We start from the raw sequence: 8,142 nt of genomic DNA, 5'->3' as shown, positions 1-8,142 counted from the left end.
AGATAGACAGATACAGAGAGACAGAGAGAAAGAGACAGACAAACAAAGACAGATAGACGGACAGACAGACAGACAGACAGACACACACACACACACACACACACACAGACACACACACACAGACACACACACACACGCACACACACAGAGGACCTGAGGAAGCTCAGCTGTAATTTAAATACGGTTTGTTCCTTCTGAGTTTATATGCTGGAGATTCTTTCCTTAGTATAGTAGTATGAGGGTCAGCACCTCATAGAAGGCCAGTGAAACATTGTGGGTGTCACTCTCCTAAGGGATTAACATACCTTTTGGTAAAAACTCCCACCTAGATACCATATTGTAAGTTGTTATAAATAATAAAGTGTGTGTTCCCTTCTTGCTGGCTTCCTGCCTCACCATGTGATCTCTCCCTTTTTCATCTGCTTCTTGCCAAGATGCCACTCTCCATGAGAGCCTCAAATGTTCATCCAAAGGAATGTTTGCCTTTATTATGCAATACCTAAAGCTCCTTTCTTTATATTAGGCCTTGGGTATTATGCGTTAGCAATGGAAAACTAACAACAAGAGCCCCGTCCTCCTTTTTAAGATGTGAGAACATAAGGAAAAAGGCATCATCTATGAGGAATAAATTCTTATCAGATGGCAAAATCTCCTTATGCCTTGATCCTGGATTACCCTGTCTGTAGAACTGTGAAGAAATCAATGTCTGTTGTCAATAAATCATTCCATTTGTGAGATTTTGTTATAGCAGTCTGATGAAAACAATGACATCCCTCTCATTAAGAGAGTCTATTTCCCCTCTTCTTAAATCAGGGTCGACTCATGACGGTTTTTCACCACCAGAATGTGATGGAAGTGACACAGTGTCGACTCCAGGCGAAGATCTTAAAACTTTGCACCTTCTCTTGCTGCCTTAAATCACTACTTGAAGAAGTCCAGGTCACCCAATTATTAAGAAAAATTACAAAAATGGAGCCACACGAAGGAAGACCAAGATCCCAAGTTCACAGACAGAACCAAGGCTGCAAACAAGTTAGTGAGTCCACCTTGGACTTTCTGGCCTTTAAGGAGCTGATGCAGCCATGTGGGCAAGTGTAGCCAATCCTTACATGGACCAGAGATGAACTATGCCTTTTCAGTCTTACTGACTAGATATAATTACCTTTCTCTTCTCCCTCCTACCTGAGCCAGCGAATACAGTATAATAGTATATAGTATGGTACGGTATGGTATGGTATGGTATAGTACAGTTGTAGGCAGGCAGGCCTTCATGATTAAATTACAGTCAGTGGATCAGAAGAGAAATAGTGCTTGGCATCCATGGACCAGATCCTCACCACAGATGCCTATGACCACTTATCTATGATAAGTCTTGTTATCCCAAAACTTAGCTTGATATCAATGAGTGGCTTTAGAACTACATATTGAAACTGGTACAACCACAAGTTATAAAGAGCTTAGTTTTCTGAATTCATATAGAGAAATCTTCCATTCCTTAGAGACACCTGTTTTGGAGCTAGAAATAATTGCCATGTACTACACATGTTGAGTTGTATTTCCACTAATACAATATTGTAGATCTGGCACAAACAATGCATTTTTAGGCTCCTTACATTGGGACTACAAAAGAGTATTATTGGATTATGACTGTCTACACACCATATGTTGGAAACTTTGAGCTTGAATTGGCAGCTAAATTAAGTAAAACCATCATGTAGTTTAAACAGTGCTAGTTCAGGGCTCTCTCCAACACTATCCTCTGTATAACTATCTAATCTACAAGCAGAGAAAGGTCAACTCTAGTCTGCAAATGCCCTGACAGGGGCAAAAAATTACATTGTTTTATCTAGTGGACCTTGACATTCTGTTTTTTGTAGGACCCAGGTATCTCTTCCCCAAGTGCCTTTGACATTGGCCAGGCCTGATGTCCAGATTAGGTGTGAAACCTCTGGGTCATTCCTCTTCTAGGCACTTGAGTCAGCTAGCAGGGCTGGAATCCTGCCCAGGACTCCACCATTATTTTTGGATAGCTGTTATTTCCTATCCATTAACCTACAGACCTCTATCCCAAATGTAAAGTCATACATTTGGAACTATAATAACCTGATTGTCTTTTGCTGTTTTGTATCCCTCTCTAAAGCTGTATCTGTGCCCCCACTTCAATGACTAGCATCTTCACTGATACTAGGTATTCATGAGACACCTTTCTAATGCCTAAGGGTTTTGTAGACTTCTCAGTCTGAGACTCACTAGAAGAGTTCTGAGAGCAGCAGAAGATAGTCCATGGGCTTATTGGATGGCCTTTCTAGGGTAATTTTCTATCTCTTCACATATGTATTCAACCACTTTCAGTGAGCTCAGTGCTTCGGAGTGGTTCATGACCATGCACTACAATTTGCAAATGTCAGTGCTACTGTGCCAGTGCATGGATTGTCTTTGTAGCCTTGTCCTGGGTTTTTCATCGTCTATATCCATTCCTGTATACTTGGAGCAGTCATTTCATGGAGTTGCTATTGATGTCCTTATTCATGCATACACACCATCAACTAGACCACTGGACTAGGAGCTATCAGTCCCTACCTATACATACTATTATACTGTTTCTTCAATGAAAGACCTACAGTTCTCCTTTTCAGGCCTCAGATATTTCATTAGCACCAAATGAGCCTTGCTTAGTGTCATTCACAGGCTCAGGACCTGATACTCTTCTAGGCTACGCAGCCAGTGAAGTATCAAGAGTCTGTGGACCTCATATTTCCACTTCCACAATGAGACATTCTTAAGGGTCACTGTAGTTGATTTAATGGGGACTCACTAAAACATGGGTCCACTTGGAGACTGTGATTGTGACCTTATTTGGAAAAAGGGTCACTGCAGTTGTAATTGAGTTATGGATGTTGGAGATGAGATCATCCTGGATCAGAGTAGACCTTAAATCCAATGGCAACTGTCCTTACCAGAGAAGAAAAAGTAAAGAAAAGAGACAGAGAAAACAATGTGAAGGCAAAGGGAGAAATTGAAGTGTTGTTATCTATAGGTTAAGAAACACACTGGATGACTGGCAACTACCAAGAACCAGAGTGGAGTTTTGGAATAGATTCTTGATCAGATGTTCCAGAAGGCACAAAGTTGCCAACACATTGGTTTTAGGTTTCTAACTTCAGACCTTAGGAAAGAAGATGTTATTGTTTTCATTCATTACCTCTGTGGTAATCCGTTATGACAGCTTTAGGATACTAATACCGGTATTATACACACTTCCTCTGAGGGTTCCTAGAGGAGGGTGCTTGAGTTCCTTACAGGGATTCTCCACTTATTAACATATCTTTGGTTGCCCTCATTGTCCAATTTTACTTTGCTTACTTCCTCACTTGAGCTACCTGGGATCTATTTGCTTTTAGTAGAATAAAAAGAAAAGAAAAGAAAAAAAAACAAACAAAAAGGCAGGTATACTGTGTGGAATATGTCTATCAACTACTCAAGGCATATAGTGCATATCATTAGAATGTATTATCTTTTTTTTTTTTTTTTGAGACAAATGTGAAGCAAGCTTTAATTACACACTGCTCAGGATGATGGACTCTGGCCAGGTCCATTCCTGGGTTTCCAGAAAATGGCGATAAGTCACATTTAGGCTTAAAAGGGCAAACCCATAAAGCCACCGTATTTCCCATCAGGTCCAAACTAGGGGCAAACATATATCCTGATGTATCTCCTGCCCACGTACCTCCCCCTCTACATGTGATCAAGCACACCCAGTGTGGTGTGTCAAACAAAGTTGTTTAGGGGAACGAAAGATGTGGCTTGTTATCTCCCACAGACAGCAGCTCCCAGCCTTTCAGGAACGTGGCCCACAGTAGAAGCATTTTTGTTTAGTGGGTCTCCTAGGCACTGTAATTAAAACTTAAAACATAACTTGGCATCTCACATTCTTTCCTTGAGTTGTATCCTGAGTCAAATCCCTGACTCTGTGATGGGTACCTGTTTACATTGGGATCTAATAACCATCAGCTTCATGGTACCCAGAAATAAATTAATATCTAGTTAAGGCATTAACAAGCAAGATCCAACAGTAGTCAGCAAAAATACAAGGGTCAAAGACCCTGAGGTGGCCGATGGAGTTACTAACTAGGAGGAACGTGAGAATGGGGAACAGCCATTCGCTTCATTGCGGGTCCCCTTTTTTGGAATTTTTTTTTAGTACAGCCAGATTAATCCCTGAGTGGTCTGTATACAAACAATAGTTTTCTCTTAAAGTCACATACCTCCTTGTTCTGCATAAAGCAGATCCCATACATTGGAAATATCAGCTAATAAATCTACTACTTATTGATAGATCTGGGTCTCTTTACGTTTAACAGGTACCTTTTCTGGTATGCCAACAGGTACTGTAGGTAGCCATTTTTTCCCCTATGCCAGGGAATGTCCTTTTGATCTAACATTCCAGCCTCTTGGGGACAAGGGACGACGTACTCTCTTCTGTAACTACTTCCTGCTGAAACAAGGATGTTGCCAGGGCCCAGGAAGGCTGGAATGATAGTCAAAGGCAGGGAGGGGATTCTGGAAATGGGACATGCATCAGAAGCATCCAATTAGGTGACCCAGCTGAAGACACAGGGAGCAATCACATCGGCTGGACTGGTTCACATCAACTTTCATCAAGTCCAGAGCTCAGAGACAGTTTGGAGCAGTTTGCAGTCCATAGTTGATTCCTAGAGTATTATCTTTTCTTAAAAAAAATTCTTTCTGAATTCATTCATTTTCCTCTTTCTCCTTTGTTTCTCTTTCCTTCTATCATTCCAGGCTTCTTCTAGTCAGTGGCTATTGATTCATTCACTCCTGGATATGTGGGTGAAAAGGGGATTCAGCTGTCTTTAAGAAAACTAGACACTGGAAACAGGCAAAGGGTTAGTTTCTAGAAACATTGTCAATTATGCCCTTTCCTTGGGAAACAGTGAAATGGACAGACAGCCTTACTCCTCTCTGTGGTACTGACTCTTCCTTCACACACACACCTTCCAAAAGCACCTGAAAACTCTATATGGTTCAAGAGCAATCCATGATCTCTGGACTCTGGGCCTTTGAATTTGAACTGTTTATCCCACCAAGGTCACACAACTATTCCCCCAAACCATGTATTCTTTTCTCTAGGTCTGTTTGACTGTTGGATCCAAGCCATGTCCACCACTGGTCTGGCCTGCTTCTGTCAGGGTTATGAGTGGGATAAATGTGCTTGTTCCTCTTCATGCATCTGATGCTGTCTTTGAGCACATTTGAAAGCCATAGGATTTGGGCATCAGTTGCTGACCTTCATCATTTGAGCTACCTGCTCCTCTCTGTCAGAACTCATTGTAGATATTTAAAGTGAACTGTTAGTTTCACATGAAAGTGCAGAAAAACACTCAGAGAGAAGTTCAAAGTCTGTTCACCTGTCATCTGCCGTCCATTTTCTCACTCAAGAGAGAAGGATATATTGCTTTCACTTCCATTTTGATCCGTTCCCATTTTAATTTAAAAAGTTTCAAGTATCTCATCTACTCTCATACCATTTTCCTTTCCATATGGCTTCTTGGATGGAGTGGAAACAACCTGGGTAGGAGAAAAGAGAGAGAATAGTGAATGTTAGGAGTTAAAGGGAGAAAGCACTGAGAAGATGACTCAATTCACCTGCCTTGCCATACAGAAAAGCTGGGGCTAAGGAAGGGTGGGGTGATTTCTTCTAAACAAATAATAATCACAGAGTAAACCCTAGAAACCAAGAGGAAGCTCTACTCTCTCAGCACACGTGGTGTTTCCATGAACAAGCTAGTTTGGAGGTTGAAAGCCAGTTCTCTCCCAATAGCTCCAACTGTCAGCCCAGGCTGAGACTGTTGTCTAACTCAGCTTTATTACTTTCTCCTTCCAACTGTGCCTTAAACATCTCTTCTCATGTTCTCATCTCTTAACAGAGCCATTATTCAATTCAGTAGGGGGCTTACTTTCCATTGTCTGAAATCCCTCTGTAAAACATGAAGCAGTCAATATATATATATATATACATATATATATATATATATTCCAGCATTAGATAAACCTACCATTTAATTGAACACTTTCCCTTAGAATTAGTCCAAAATGCTTTAACTATTTTTGCCCAGTGTGGAGACAGTGACTCACACTGGATATTCCATCATCAATATCCCTGTTCACACTGAGGCCAGAAAAGAGGTTTTCATTCCCCCTGAAACATGGAGGTGGCATCCATTTCTTAAGACGAAATAAATGTCCTTAGTAGCCTGGGCTCCCGGGCACTAGACAAGCCAAATAAATGTGGAATTGCTCTTTTTTCCTCCAATTCTATGGTTCCAGACAGAATACAATATCTATCCATTGTCTAACACAGCCCATTAGCCACCTGGCTGACAGAAAATAATCTTAAATGGACACTTTGAAGATGGGTCAGCCCACGGCTTTTTTCTCATAGGTTTCAATCTTAATAGAAAACTATACTTAGCATTTATAGAACCTTGTCAGTCAAAAGTTGGGAGCTGGACTGAGTCACAATCCCTTTTTGCTGAGAGGAAAAGTGGCACTCAGAGCTTCCTATTTATTAGTAGTATTAATATTATTTTTTGGGAACATGGTAAATGTCAACCCAGGACTCTCTCTCTCTCTCTCTCTCTCTCTCTCTCTCTCTCTCTCTCTCTCTCTCTCTCTCTCTCTCTCTCTCTCTCTCTCTCTCTCTCTCTCTCTCTTTCTGTCTCTGTCTCTCTCTTTTTTTTTTGCAATACCATTTTAACTAAAACCTTGCAAAAATATCCAGCTGTGTGCCTCTGTGAAGCTTTACTTCATTCATCTATTAAAGACTGGACAATGATGCAGGATCGTGAGGGTTAAAGAAGAGAGCACTCATAAAATAACTGCCGATGCAGAATCAGTTCTTAAATATGTTTTTCTCCATTTTGTCTAGTGTATTTTTTTAATAGTCAATTCTACCCAACCCCCAAAGCTCAAGGATTCCCCCTAGACAAACTGGAACAGGCAAGCCAATGTTTTTCTCTTGATGAGAGGACAGTAAATTTTGTTGAATAAATAGGAAGAAGCTTTATGTCACATTCTTCCCGATGACTCGGTTATAGCAGTATCTTTCTATTGAAGGTCATTGGCTCACATAGAAAAATCAATCAAAGTCTCTGACCTGCAATGTAAATTAGCATTCTTTTAGTGAGAGCTATAGGAAAGGCTGAGCTCATATCATCTCAAAAAACCAAGCTATTCTACTCCCAGTATGGCTGAGTAGGCTTCTATTGGACTAAGTCTGCCATGGATCATAGCTATTAACTGTGAAGAAAGTACAAGTACCAGCTACCTGAATATTCTGGAAAGAGAGGGAAAATATGCTCCTCCTATAAAGGAGTCAACCTCAGGAAGCATAGAAAACACAGTATTATTGTAAGTATTATTGTAGCTTTTAATTGGGGTTGTTAAACTACACTTGATACCATAAGGAATTGCTAAACCTCCTGTGGAAAACCCTGTCTTCCCATTCTAAAGAGTTTGAAACAAGCTGACTGCACAACCCCTAGAAAGGAGGACAAAATTCTAAAAGACACGAACCAGAGAAAAGCATAATTTAATCCCTTGACTATAAATACGTGGAACATTCAAAGAAACCCAATCAGGACAAAAGAACATGGATAAGAGACAATGCTTGTAGCTTGTAATCAACCAAGTTATTTGCCAATTTGAAAAGAATAACACTCTTTGGAGGAATATAACAGATTTCAGAGTCCCCATACTATAATGTTTAGAATACAATTAAAAATTACTCAAAGTATAAAGAACCAGGAAAATAGAAATCATTATCAAGCCAAAAGAAAATCAATGAAGGGCGATCCTGTAGGAAGACCAGCAGTCTCAATTACTCTGGACCCCCGAGATCTCTCAAACACAGGATCACCAAACAGACAGCATACACCAGCTGATATGAGGCCCCCAACACACATTCAGTAGAGGACTTCCTGGTCTGTGTTCATTCAGAGATGATGCACCTGACCCTCAAGAGACTGGAGGCCCCAGGGAGTTTAGAGGTCAGGTGGGATGGGATGGGGTCATCCATGTGGAAACAGGGGGCTAGGGAGGAGGTGTGGGATAAGGAGAAGT

Source organism: Mastomys coucha, chromosome X (genome assembly GCF_008632895.1).
Source record: "Mastomys coucha isolate ucsf_1 chromosome X, UCSF_Mcou_1, whole genome shotgun sequence".
In the NCBI taxonomy this organism is placed as follows: Eukaryota; Metazoa; Chordata; class Mammalia; order Rodentia; family Muridae; genus Mastomys; species Mastomys coucha.
This window is presented reverse-complemented; position numbering follows the sequence as displayed.